The 13,402-nt window shown below is 41.5% G+C and overlaps 1 pseudogene; it reads right to left on the bottom strand.

Moving 5' to 3' along the window:
- The window catches only part of LOC149207096 (amino acid transporter AVT6A-like), a 35,683-nt pseudogene extending 31,312 nt beyond the window's left edge, over positions 1-4,371 (bottom strand).
- Between the last annotated feature and the right edge of the window lie 9,031 nt (positions 4,372-13,402).

Raw genomic sequence — 13,402 nt, 5'->3', positions numbered from 1 at the left:
GGAGTAAATGTCTGTAAAACTCCGTAAAATTGGTTTTCATGCGCCCACAATATTTCCTCCACGATTTTCTCTTCACTACCTCACAGACTGTCACTCTCTAACTTCCCCAACATTACAAATGACTTTTACATCTGTATTTATCTCAACATACAAATTTGACATTAATACATGACAGAGCAAATAATTTATACGCAACATAGGCGATTTTACATAGTAATTGGTTTTCTGAACTTGTAGGAGTTATGGAGTGTGGGAAATAGTTGTTGAGTGAATGCTTGCCCATATTTATCTACCAATTTAATTAAGTTCCTTAACTTCTCTATTGTGTTGCAGAATGTTCAGTGTTGTACTTCTACTCTAACTTCAGTCCTTTCGCCTGCAAACGAAATCACAACCATGGAGTGGTTCACTGGACAAGCATGGTGTTTTTTACTGTGTTTAAAGCAGTGGTTGAGATTAATATTTCCAACACTCCCCCTTAATAAGAACTATTTCCCTTGACAATTCCCAAACAATCTTTGAGATAAACAAAACTTTCACGTGCCAATGCCTTTGTGAAAATATTAGCAAATTGTTCCTGTGACCTGCAGTGCTAATCAACTCTCTGATAAAGTGATATTTAGCATCAATATGCTTGGTCCTCTTGTGAAAAGCATAATTCTATGACAATGCAATTGTTGAAGTGTTGTCGTAGAAAATAGTTTTTGTTCCCCCTTGGTCGTGACGAAGATCCCTCAACATCCTTCCCATCCAAACTGTCTGACATGTTGTTGTTGTAGCGACGTATTCAGCTTCTGTTGTTAACAATGAAACTATAGGTTACTTCTTGGAGGCACATGAAATAGCTCCAGAAACCAAATGAAGAACATATCCCAATGTGCTCTTTCTGTCATCGACACTTCCTGCCCAATCACTTTCAGTAACCAACCAGCCTAAAATCATCTATTGCGGCATACAAAATACCATATTGTTTTTCCCATTAACATACCTTAGAATCCTTTTCGTTGCTTGCTAATGCATTTCCTTTGGTGTCTCCATGAACCTCGACACCAAACTCACTGCATACATTATATCTGGCCTAGTGACAGTCAAATACATCAAGCTGCCTATCATACTTTTCTGTAATGTCGGATTGACATTGTTGTTGCAATCTTCTTTGCTCAACTTCAACCCCATGATAGTTGGAGTTGGTGCAGGCTTGTTGTCCTACATTTTAAGCCTCTCCAAAATGTCTGCCACATACTTTGCTTGAGAAATAAAAATACCATTTTCTGTTTGCTTCACCTCTATTCCCAAAAAATATCTTAAAAACCCCAAATCACACATTTCAAATTCAATTTTCATGACTTTCTTGAAGTTAGCAATGAGGAAATCATCACTGCCTGTAAAAATAAAATCAACTACATATAAGATGACAATAAGAACCTTACCATCACTCTCTTTGATGTAGAGAGTAGGCTCACCATCACATTTGTCAAAACCATTGTCCAACAAGTAAGCATCTATCCTACTGTACCATGCACGTGGTGCTTGTTTTGGCCCATAAAGAGCTTTCCTCAACCGATACACTTTGTCTTCTTGGCCTTCTACATCATAACTAGGCAGTTGCGCAACATACACTTCCTCTTTGAACACTCCATTTAAGAACAATGATTTTATGCCCATTTAATACACTTTCCATTTATGTCGCACAACAATCAACACAACCATATGCATTGTCTCCATCCTCATGACTAGTGCGAACGTATCCGTATAATCTCTTCCATGTTGCTGCTTGCATCTCTTCCATGCTGCTACTTGTATCCTTTGACAACTAGCCTTGCTTTATGCCTTTCAATCTCACTGTCGACATTGCTCTTGGTCTTATAGACACACTTCACTCTAATGACTCATCTTCCTTGCGAAAGGTTCACTAACTCCCATTTGTCATTATTTTCTATTGCTTCTATTTCTTCCTCCATTGCCGCAACCCATTTTTCTTCTCTGACTGCGTCTTCAAAATGGATTGGGTCATCTACATGAGAAAATAATGCAAATAAGGAATTCAGACTAGCGTTGCTATCAACTTCATCTTGCTCATAAATTTCATTCAAATTTCTGAATTTTGGTCTTCTTATGCTTATTGAATATGGGCTTGACATGTCACTTGGTGTTGTTCTTTGCAGAGTGCTTGGAGAAGCACTTGCTTGACTGTGCGATGATGTCCTATTATTTGTTGATGGCGATAGTTACTGCCTAATTTGTTTCGCTTGAATAGGAGTAGAGGGAGTCACTGTTGAGGAATTTTTTGCTGCTATAAATTCCTCTTTGTCCTCATGTGGTATACATGCTTTCACATTGACTGTCTTCTCTAAACTTCCATCCCATGCTTCCTCTTCTATGAACTACACATATCTACTAATTATGACCTTCTTGGTTGATGGATTGGAGAGCTTGTACGCCTTGGATTCATCACTATATCCAAAAAATATGCATTTCTCCTCCTTGTTGTCCGACTTCTTCCTCAACTCATCCAAGACGTGCATATGCCACACAACCAAATATTCTCATGTGAGTGACACTATGCTTTCTTCCACTCCATGCCTCTTCAGGAACTATGTTCTAGACACTTTTGGTTGGACATCTATTCAAGATATATGTTTCACATACGACAACTTCCGCCCAATAATCATTTGGCAAATGCTTTGCCTTCAACATACTCCTTTCCATTTCCATAATGGTCCCTTTCTACCACACCATTTTGATGTGGTGTATATCTTGTTGTAAATTTCTTGTGAATTCCATGTTCCCCACAAGAATGAAGGAAGTCATTTGAGATGTATTCACCACCTATGTCAGTTCTAAGGAATTTGATGTAGTGTCCACTTTGCTTCTCAACAAGAGCTTTGTATTGATGAAAGCACTCAAACGCTTCACTGTTTTGTTTTAGGAGATAGACCCATGTTTTCCTTGTGTAGTCATTTATGAATGTCAATCGATAGTGTCTCCCACCAATTGATGGTGTCTGCATTGGTCCTGTTAGCTCTGCTATACAATGACAATTTTCTAAGGTTAGAGGCAGTCTTGGCCTGCTTGATGGTGCGCAGAGAGATTCCACATCAGTTACCTTTTCCCTTTTTCCCATTTCACGCTTGTCCTTCTTCTGTTCCATCTCCTCTCTATTTCCTCTAAGCCCTATGCAATGGCCCTTCCAACCTTAAGCCCCCGAAGAACCATGTTCATGCAACTCCGTGCTTCCGCAGCCAATCATCATTCTTCATTTGCAGCCATTCATCGTCCCGATCCAACGGTCCCCGCCACCCAAATCACCCAATAGTTCTATACTCAAACCAACAGCACTTCCTTACATTCACAAGATTCCAGCCTCCCTAGACCTCATGAGAGAGCTCTATATATAGGAGATTTGGAGAAAGGATGAGTGAGCTTGTAGCTGGCATGAAGCTGACTAGTGTCCTCTCCCACTTCAGTTATTCTTCAGTTCTTGAGTCCACTTGGAGGTTCTTGCTTCCACTTGGAGATCTAGACCCTCTTACTCATCACAAGTCGAATTCCCTGATCCAAGTGTCATTTTGGAAGCTTCCTGGGCATTGACACCTTGAGGAATGACTGTGCCACATGTCCCAACTCGCCCAGCGTAGGTAGCCTTCCTTGCAGTTGACATTTAGCGCAGGTAGACAGTGGAGCTCTTGACATTCAGCGCAGATGCTCAGTGGAGCAGTTGACATGATCCAGAATTAGCGTGTTTTTGAGTGTTTTCAGGTGGAGAACTGATATTTAGTGCTGTGGTTTGCTGACCTTGTTCCTCTAGGGGTAGGAACAACATGTTTAGGGACTTTGGATCCCTCAGATTATTGACATTTCATGCTTCATGTTGTAAGGCACAAAAATGTCTATAACACCCGCGCGTTAAATCCCATTTATTTCCCCCACCGTCCGATCATTTGCCACGTGATCCGACGGCATTCGCACCTCCCGACCCCACAAACCGCCCGCGCGTTAACTCGCGGGGAAAGCGGTTTCTTCCCTGTCACATCTGCCACACATCGGCCAATTATTCGCATCGCTTGCCTGCGTACGAATACCACCCACCTGCGAAAAATAGTGTGATATATACCGCTTACCACCCATCGTACCGTCCCTGCACGTTATCTCCCACGCTACTCTTCTGCCTGATAGCCATTGGATCTGTCCGCCCGCGATCTGACAGCTCACGTTTTTGCGCTCCCTTTTTTCCCGATACCCTCTGCAAATTGTTTCCCGCCATCGATCCACGCGATTCAACAGTTGATCTTTCTCCACCATGCCTCCGCCATACTGTCCGTGTCCATAGACATTCCATACTTCCAGAGGACGAAGGTGGCCTGCATTCATGTACTCGTCATAGTAACTCCTCAATCACTACACTCAAGAGCAGTATGATCGAGAACAAAAAGGATAGCCTCGAGCAGATAAGCGCATTTATCAGTTATGGAGTTTCATTCATATTGCACGCCACCTGCTCAGAGAAGGACCACCGAACACCAGAGAATGTCAAATTAATTCATTAAAGCAAGAAGATTGTAGCAGAGACTCCATCAAAGAGTTAAAGCAGTTGGTGGTCGATTATGATCCCTCCACACATAAAACATCAAAATATCTTTGTAATCAAACTCTATATATACCGAGAACACAGATGTAATCAGGGTTGATGGCTGTTGTTTGGATGTAAGGTTCAACTTCTGGAGACTGTAACTACTTTGATACTTGCAGTGTCTGGTCTTCATTTTCAGCTAATACAAGCTTCTTTTGTTGTTAATTGCTCAATTTCCATTTCTACTCTGTTCTAGGATGTGCCTATTATGCATTTGTTCATGTGCTCTTGATATTTAACATTAGAGGGGCTGTCATCCCACCTCTATGTTAAAGTCTAGTATGTATCATTGAATGCGTTATGTAGGTTTTTGTTTACTTAGTGCCAGAGAGCTGTCATCTTGTCTGTGCATTAGGAGATAGATTTCCAAGACCTCTTTACTGGTTTCCGCCGGCCATCACAGGGTCCTGTGCATCTGCTGGTGTGGTAAGTATTCTCCATGTTCACCTAATCCTCAAACTATGAGTAATTGGTGGTCTAAAGCCTTGTAGTCTGGAGGTGTTCACCCATGTCTGGAGTTAAGAATAGTAGATGTGGTTATCTGGCATGAACATGCATCATTCCTTCCATTCATCCATTTCCAACATTTTTTTGAGTTTGTAATGTTCTCGAGCATCTCTGAGATACAACCTAGGAGAGTTTCTTGGGGTGATAACATTGATTGGCACTGTTGCCGAGGAGAGGAGATTGAAGCTCAGCTTCCCTGGGAGACGACACAGTTCCAGATTTTGATGATAGACAAAGTTTGGGCACATTTCTGGTTGTAATCATCTATCTGGTGACTCCACTGGAGGAAGACCAACTTTTGGCGACTCCACACTACAGTCCTGGCTCAATTTGTGAGGCATGCTCAGAGAAATCTTCAGAAATCACCAGCTGACCTAGTGCCTGATCCTGAGAAGATCGTTAAGCAGAATAAAACATCGTAGAAAGGAGCATCAGGATTAGGTAAGCCTTAAAAGTCCCATGTATCTCTGCTAGTGAAAAATCACCTTCAAAGATTCATAAAGCTCCTGTTCATTCATTTTCGTTTCGGATCTCAGTCCAAAGAAATCATCGCATACAGTCCATCACATTCCTCTGTTTCTGTCATCCATTACATTGCTTCATACCACTCAGTCTACCAGTATCTTTACACTTAACTCCAGTCATGGCAGGCTAGCAAGCCCTCACAAAAATAGAAAGAATCGTTGCTGCTAGGTATGGACCCTTGGTCTTGCCTGTTCCTTTAAATGCCATGCCTGTAGGAGATTATCACGAATACATGCCTAAGTTTACTGGTATAGAAGGAGTAACAGCTGAAGAGCATCTAGAGAATTTTTATTATTATGCTGATAACCTGGATATCTATGGAGAGGATGTGTGGATGAGGGTTTTTGTCCAAAGCCTAGATGGGGAGGCTAGAAAATGGTTCAGAGAATTACCCCCTAGGTCTATTGCAGACATTGAGGCTTTAGATGATGTGTTCCTAAAGCATTGGGGGGATAAGAAGGATCTGCTCTATTATCATATTGAATTTAGGAACTTGCAAAGGGAGAATGGTGAGCTACCGTCTGATTTCAACATCAGATTCAACTATATGTACAGCAGAATACCATATGAAGTGAAACCCACCCCTACTTTTGCTATGATCACTTATGCCCATGCCTTTGATTCTCAGTTCTACCTGCTGTTAAGAGAAAGAATATGTGCTTCCTTGGCTGATATGCAAGATGCAGCCTTTGAAGTAGAATCAAACATCATGGCTGCATAAAGACTCGAAGGTGATGCTGAAAGGAGAAGATAGGGGGGTGAGTCCTCATCATCCTCAGATCTTAAGATTGATAAAATGGCCAGGATGATAGAGTTATTAGCCTCTGAAGTTTCCAAATTAAAAGCTGAGCAGTATTCTGAGGAAGCAGGAGCTCCTAATACCTTTACTCTTTCAATTTCAAATCCATATAAAGGAGCAAAGGAACAGTTGCAGATTTTGCAGAGAAGCAAAAATGCAAATGAAGATAAAAGGGTGAAAACCCTTTTTCAGAGTATAGTCATGGAGGAAGAGCAGTCTGAAGAAGAGGAGGAGTGTTGTGGAGGTAAATCCCCTCTGCGGATAGAGGCGATCCCTACTAGCCCAAATGGGGTCTAGCAACAATCAAACAACGCTAACACGCAGGTTCCTAATTGCAAATCAAAGACCGATGATGAGGACCTACCTGGATTCCAACGCTAATATTTGTAGAAGAGTCGTCGCTCTCGTTCCTTTGCTCCAACTGGCCACAATCCCCACGATCCTCATGAACGGACACCTGCACATGCAAAGAACGATACAAACACAAGCATAAAATCCAATAGATGCAACTATATATCAGTCATAAAGGATATAACTCAATCATCATTACAAAGACAATAAGGGTGGAACCACAATGATAGTCGTCTATTATTGATAAACAACAAAGAAGAATACAACCATAGTTCTGACGTCAAATCCTCCTTTGGTTGGGTGATCAGCAGCACATGCCTTGCAAAGCTTGTTGGGAATGGGGAACAAGCCTCTCTCTCCTTGGTCACTTGGATAAGAATCTCCTCACTTAAGATTTAGCCTCATGGGAATGAATAAGGCTCCTTGTAGCATGAACTTGGCAATTCTCAGACTTTGAGACTTAGAATTTGGAACTTGGAGACTCTGAGATAGAGCGCCAGCTGGCGCGCCCTCTTTGGAGGATTTCCCCTATTGGCGCGGGTGATACACAGTGGAACTGCGCCAATGGAAAAAGGGCTATTTTTATGGGTATTTTGTAGAAGGTGTCTTCAGGGCATATGAAGTACATACTTAGGGGAATACAATGCAAGTGTTTTCAGGTTATGTCACTTCTCACAGGTCCCGGAATAAGTCCTCCAATGTGTGGGAGAAGGGGTAACAGGGACGGTGACAAATTACTGTGTAACAAGGAGGTTCATGGTTTGGAAGATAAGGGCTGTGCTCCTTTTTTAACCAGGGCTGCTTATGAGAAAGCATTATCCAGAGGCATTGCTCGTGAGTTTGTTGTACCTGCAGAACAACAAGCTTATCAGCAGAAGCAGCCAGCAGCAGGTCCTCCCATCCTCAAAGAAGCTGAGCCTAAAGCTATCCCATCTTCCAATGACTATGCAGATCTGCAAATTAGCCAACCTACTTTTGTCCCCTGCTCAGTGATCAATAACGGAGAAGAAAGCTCCCCATCATCTTACGTTTCTCTGTTTGCTCAAAAAAGGATCCCTCATAGTTTCCCCCTAGGAACTGAGGCAGGTCATAGCTCCATTCTCAAGGCTGATACTGATCACCTCAGTCTTGATATTCTGAAACCTACTCAGGTAGCCTCCACATGGATTGAAAAGACAGCTTGTCAGGTAACAAAGGAAGAGGGTGCACAGTCTTGGGACTCCTCCTTGGATGTGGAATGTTCTAAGAAAGATGCAGGAGCAGATGATGTCTTTGTTCCCTCCACACAAGAATGCATTGGTTCGCCATTTATATTAATTCTGCAGGCCACATATGACACAGAGATGTACACCGCATTCATTGTTATCTGACAGGTGTACAAAGGCTCCCATGAAGAACATCCAAGGATCAGAGTATATAGAAGGGGGATGAAATTTGTTCCATATCTACCAGATAAGGTCAAATGCCCTAAACTCTTTAAGGTAGAGGATCAAATAAACCCAGTTTTGTAGATCTACGATGAAGGGGTTGAGAGGCAGAGAAACAGTTTTGATGGTCTTGCAGATGGCAAATTTTCTAAGATTTATGGTGTTTAGGGTTCTCAAGCCTCAATGATTGTAGACATTTTCTTTTGCAGGTTTTAGCGTAGGCTTAATTAGCCTCCATGCCCAATGGAATACTAGGGAAATGTCTTTAAGCTTGTTTTGTATGAAGGCATTGGTCTGCAGTTCTTGAGACCTCACAGAGAGGATCTCATCCCCAGAAGGAGCCAATGTTAGCTCTACTATACAATGACGATTTTCTAAGGTCAGAGGCAGTCTTGGTCTGCTCGATGGTGCGCAGAGAGATTCCACATCAGTTACCTTTTCCCTTTTTCCTGTGTCCTGCTTGTCCTTCTTCTGTTCCATCTCCTCTGTATTTCCTCTAAGCCCTGCGGAATGGCCCTTCCAACCTTAAGCCCCCGAAGAACCATGTTCATGCGACCCCGCGCTTCCGCAGTTGATCATCGTTCTTCATTTGCAGTCGTTGATCGTCTCGATCCAATGATCCGCACCACCACAACCTTTTTTTCTCCTGCACGTTAAATCCTATTTATTTCCCCCACCATCCGATCGTTTGACACGCGATCCGACGGCATTCACACCTCTCAACCCCGCGAACCGCCCGCGCGTTAACTCGTGGGGAAAGTGGTTTCTTCCCTGTCACATCTGCCACGCGTCGGCCGATTATTTGCATTGCTTGCCTGTGTATGAATACCACCAACCTCTGAAAAGTGGTGCGATATATACCGCTTACTGCCCATCATACCGTCCTCACGTGTTATCTCCCGCGCTACTCTTCCGCCTGATAGCCGTTGGATTTGTCTGCCTGCGATCCAACGGCTCATGTTTGTCCGCTCCCGTTTTTCTCGATACCCTTTGAAAATTGTTTCCCGCCATCGATCCATGTGATTCAATGGTTGATCTTTCTCCACCATTCCTCCACCATACTGTCCGTGTCCATAGCCATTCCAGACTCCCGAAGGACGAAGGTGGCCTGCATTCATGTACTCGGCACAGTAACTCCTCAACCACTGCATTCAAGAGCAGTATGACCGAGAACGAAAAGGACAGCCTCGAGCAGATAAACGCATTTATCAGTTATGGAGTTTCATTCATATTACACGCCACTTGCTCAGAGAAGGACCACCAAACACCAGAGAATGTCAAATTAATTCATTAAAGCAAGCAGATTGTAGCAGAGACTCCATCATAGAGTTAAAGCGGTTGGTGGTCGATTATGACCCCTCCATGCATAGAACAGCAGAATATCTTTGTAATCAAACTCTATATATACCGAGAACAAAGATGTAATCAGGGTTGATGGTTGTTGTTTGGATGTAAGGTTCAACTTCTGGAGACTGTAACTACTTTGATACTTGCAGCATCTGGTTTTCATTTTCAGCTAATACAAGCTTCTTTTGCTGTTAATTGCTCACTTTCCATTTCTACTCTGTTCCAGGCTGTGCCTATTATGCATTTGTTCATGTGCTCTTGATATTTAGCATTAGAGGGGCTGTCATCCCACCTCTGTGTCAAATTCTAGTATGTATAATTGAATTTGTTATGCAAGTTTCTATTTACTTAGTGCCAGAGAGTTGTCATCCTGTCTGCGCATTGGGAAATAGATTTGCAGACCTCTTTACTAGTTGCAACCAGCTATCACAGGGCCCTGTGCATCTGCTAGTGTGGTCAGTATTCTCCATGTTCACCTAATCCTCAAACTGTGAGTAATTGATGGTCTAAAGCCTTGTAGTCTGGGGGTGTTCACCCATGTCTGGAGTTAAGCATAGTATAAGTGGTTATCTGGCTTGAACATGCATCATTCCTTCCATTCATCCATTTCCAACATTTTTTTGAGTTTGTAATGTTCCCGAGCATCTCTGAGATACAACCTAGGAGAGTTTCTTGAGGTGATAATAGGTCCGCATAAATCTGAGTGGAAAATCTCCAAAGGTGCCTTTTCCCTTACTGAATTTCCTACTGGAAATGTCTCTCTATGTTCCTTGGCCAAGATACATCCTTCACATAGGCTATCTAGTTTTTCTATGAGTGGTAATCCCTTCACCATGCCTTTCCTATACAACAAATTCAAACCTCAAAAGTTGAGATGTCCAAATCTCAAATTCCATAACCAATTTTCATCTTTGACCTATGCTTGATAGTTCACTTGTGTAACAGCTTCCTCTTTTCTACGATCCTCTTGTGATTTCACTGATAGTTATGTTTGTGCACCTTCTTCCTTCAAATCTGATCTGATCTTTAGGGGGAACATTCTACTATTTCTCATCTTAACCTTTGAAATCGGTTGTCTTCTTGGAGGTCTATCCAAAATTGTGCACACATAATTTTTGAAAAAGACATTGTAGCCTTTTTGCATGAGTTGTCCAATGCTTATGAGGTTATGCTTTAAACCAGGGAAAAAGTAAACATCTGAGATGTATTCTTCTCCCCCTTCTTTGTTAGGATATTAACTCTTCCTTTTCCCATGACAGAGACTTTGCTATCAATCCCTAATGTCACTTCATATTTCACACTTTCATTTAGATTGGAAAACATTTCTATGTTCCCTGACATGTGGTTGCTACACCATGAATCTAGATACCATATATCACTTTGTTTTTCTTGTGCTACATTACAAGCTAAGAACATGCTATCATGGTTCTAATTTTCTTTTGTGAAATTTACACTTGGTTTGTTACTAATGTCATATTGCTTCTTTCTACATTCATTTGCATAATGACCATAATTCTTACAATAATGAAATTGAACTTGAGATTTATCATACCTCTAACCTTGTGCTTGATTTTGGCTTGGGCCTTGACTTGGATTTTGATTTTTGTTGCTTCCACTTGAGCTGGAAGGGCTTCTTCTTCCACCTCTGTGTGGGATTCTTCCTCTTCCTTTAGCATATGATCTTCCTCTTCCTCGACCTTGACCAAATGAAACTTGTGTCTTGAAGGCATGCTCTAATGAGGAGCTTGTTGCTCTATTCAACCTATGTTCATGAGAAATCAGTGATGCATGAAGCTCATTCACTGAGAACTTTGAGAGAGCCTTTGTCTCTTCTATGGCCACAACAATGGCATCAAACCTTGCTGGCAGACTTCTCAAAAATTTCTCAACTATTCTCCTTTCTTCAAGTGTCTCACCATGAGACCTGATTTGAGTAACCAACCCAATTACATGTGTAAAAAACGAGTCTACATTCTCAGACTCTTTCATACAAAGTGTTTCAAAATATCTTCTCAACATTTGCAGTTTTGTTGTCTTGACTTTTTCCATTCCTTGGTAGGTTGTCTGGAGGGTGTCCCATGCTTTCTTGGACTTCGTTGCTGCTGCAACCCTTGGGAAGACACTTTCATGAATAGATTTAAAAATATATAAGAGGGCTTTTGCATCCTTCTTTCTGTTGTCCCTCAACAAATCCCTTTTTGCTCGAGACAAGGCATTGTATGCTACTGCGTCTGCTGATTCTGGAAAACCGTTCTCCACCAAATCCCAAATGTCTTGAGACAAAAAGAGGGCCTTCTTTGTAATAGCCCAATAATCATAATTTTTGCCATTAAAATAAGGTATCTGAGGATTAGTCAAGCTTGTGCTTGACGTTTCCATTTCTGGGTGAAAGAAAAAACTTTCTACCTGTTGGTAAATACACTTCAAAATTTTTTCCCTCAAAACATTTTTTAATTGCTAGTAAAAACACTTGTTTTTACACTAACAAAGTTTAACCCACTCTGATACCATGTTAGAATGATTTTACGGGAAGAGGAAAGGAGTCTCACTTAGAATTCGGTTGCAGAAAAAACTTTCTACCTGTTGGTAAATACACTTCAAAATTTTTTCCCTCAAAACAATTTTTAATTGCTAGTAAAAACACTTGTTTTTACACTAACAAAGTTTAACCCACTCTGATACCATGTTAGAATGATTTTACGGGAAGAGGAGAGGAGTCTCACTTAGAATTCGGTTGCAGTAAGGTAAGTATTATGACAACTCAATTGGGTCGAGGTATGTCTTATGTTGTGGCATGGAAATCACAACTACACAGAGGCTTAAAATACATTAGCGTGATAAATGGAGGCTCTAGCTCCATTTGAAAATACAAAATTGCGGACTAAATGTTTGTAAAACTCGGTAAAATTGGTTTTCACGTGCCCACCAATATTTCCTCCACGATTGTCTCCTCACATACTCTCGCTCTCTAACTTGCCCAACATTACAAAACTTTTACATCCACATTTATTTCAACATACAAATTTGACATTAATACACTACAGAGCAAATAATTAATACACAACATGGGCGTTTTTACATAGTAATTGGTTTTCTGAACTTGCATGTGCTGTGGAGTGTGGACGAGTTGCTGAGTGAATGCTTGCCCATAATTATTTACCAACTTCATTAAGTGCCTTAACTTCTCTGTTGTGTTGCGGAATGGTCAGCATTGTACTTTCTTCTCTGACTTCAGCTGTAAACAAAATCGCAACCGTTGAGTAGTTGACTCGGCAAGCGTGGTGTCTTTTAGTGTTTTTAAGGCAGTGGTTGAGATTATTTTTTCCAAAAATTTCAGTATGTTGGGAGTTACCTTGTGGCCTAACTAATTGTGGCAAATTGAAGTCGAAAGGCCATGCATTGAATGATGCATGGGACGCAGGTCTGCAAACAATAAAATTAAATCAAGGAGCCTCGATTGATTAATAGAATTTGGTGGTATGTTGGTTATGTTGTTTACCAAGGTGATTTTTAGAGATGTGGTGCATAGGCCTGATTAGATCGGATCAAATCAACTTTGCAGTGATTCGACTTGGTGCTAGCTAAGATTTGTATGTGGCTTGTTCGACTAGCAGTGTCAGTGGAAGCTCCTGCGAAGCTGAAGGTTCTGAGGGACGTGAAGAACCAAATAATCGGCAACTTCAAAAGGGATAGAGGCAAAGCCTATTGGAGAGGCAATCATTTGCATTATTAAAATTTATTTCATGAGGGATTGCTTAAATGTTTTTGATTGTTTCTTGGTTAGGCCTCTACCAGTTCATGGGCTTAGCAATTTTT

Source organism: Pinus tabuliformis, chromosome 1_2, assembly GCF_031772625.1.
Source record: "Pinus tabuliformis cultivar Carrire ecotype Pingquan chromosome 1_2, CPIR1, whole genome shotgun sequence".
Taxonomy (NCBI): Eukaryota; Viridiplantae; Streptophyta; class Pinopsida; order Pinales; family Pinaceae; genus Pinus; species Pinus tabuliformis.
Note: the sequence above shows the minus strand (reverse complement) of the source record. Positions and strands in the feature narration are given on the sequence as shown.